The sequence below is a fragment of the Camelina sativa genome, unplaced genomic scaffold (assembly GCF_000633955.1).
Source record: "Camelina sativa cultivar DH55 unplaced genomic scaffold, Cs unpScaffold07675, whole genome shotgun sequence".
NCBI classification, from domain to species: Eukaryota; Viridiplantae; Streptophyta; class Magnoliopsida; order Brassicales; family Brassicaceae; genus Camelina; species Camelina sativa.
The window spans coordinates 1-456 of NW_010928746.1; the positions used below are offsets into that span (position 1 = coordinate 1).

The 456-nt window shown below is 42.3% G+C and overlaps 1 long non-coding RNA gene across 1 annotated transcript; it reads right to left on the reverse strand.

Moving 5' to 3' along the window:
- Window positions 1–56: 56 nt before the first annotated feature.
- LOC104774995 lies at window positions 57–437 on the reverse strand. The gene is made up of 2 exons (XR_765632.2): window positions 242–437; window positions 57–146 (listed from the first exon to the last, which is right to left on the reverse strand). It is a non-coding gene; the product is annotated as an uncharacterized LOC104774995 (long non-coding RNA).
- Between the last annotated feature and the right edge of the window lie 19 nt (window positions 438–456).

Consider the following 456-nt stretch of genomic DNA (forward strand, 5'->3'; position numbering starts at 1 on the left):
TGGAGACCTTTAAGTCACTTCCTGAGTACCCATCTGTCATATTTGCTATAGCTTCTAAGTCAACATCTGGTGCTATATCTTCTTTTGCTAGAATAACACTCAAGATCTTTGATCTGTTCGTAGCATCTGGAAGATTAACCATCAATCTGCATAGAAGTAGTAGTATGCCGGAGAGGCTCAGCAACGGTTGCAATATGAGGTATATTCTTCAAAAGTAACAGAGAACAGAGGCTGGTCTTACCTCCGGGGAAGCCGTCTAATAACAGCTTCGTCGAGGTCAAATGGTCTGTTGGTGGCAGCGAGTACCAGAACTCGTTCTCTATCCTTTGTTCGTAAACCGTCCCAGTTTATCATGAATTCATTCTTCATCTTCCGCATAGCTTCATGTTCCCCTGGATTTTCACGCCTTCCCAACATGCTATCAACCTAAATAATGTTTATCCACAATCATCAGAT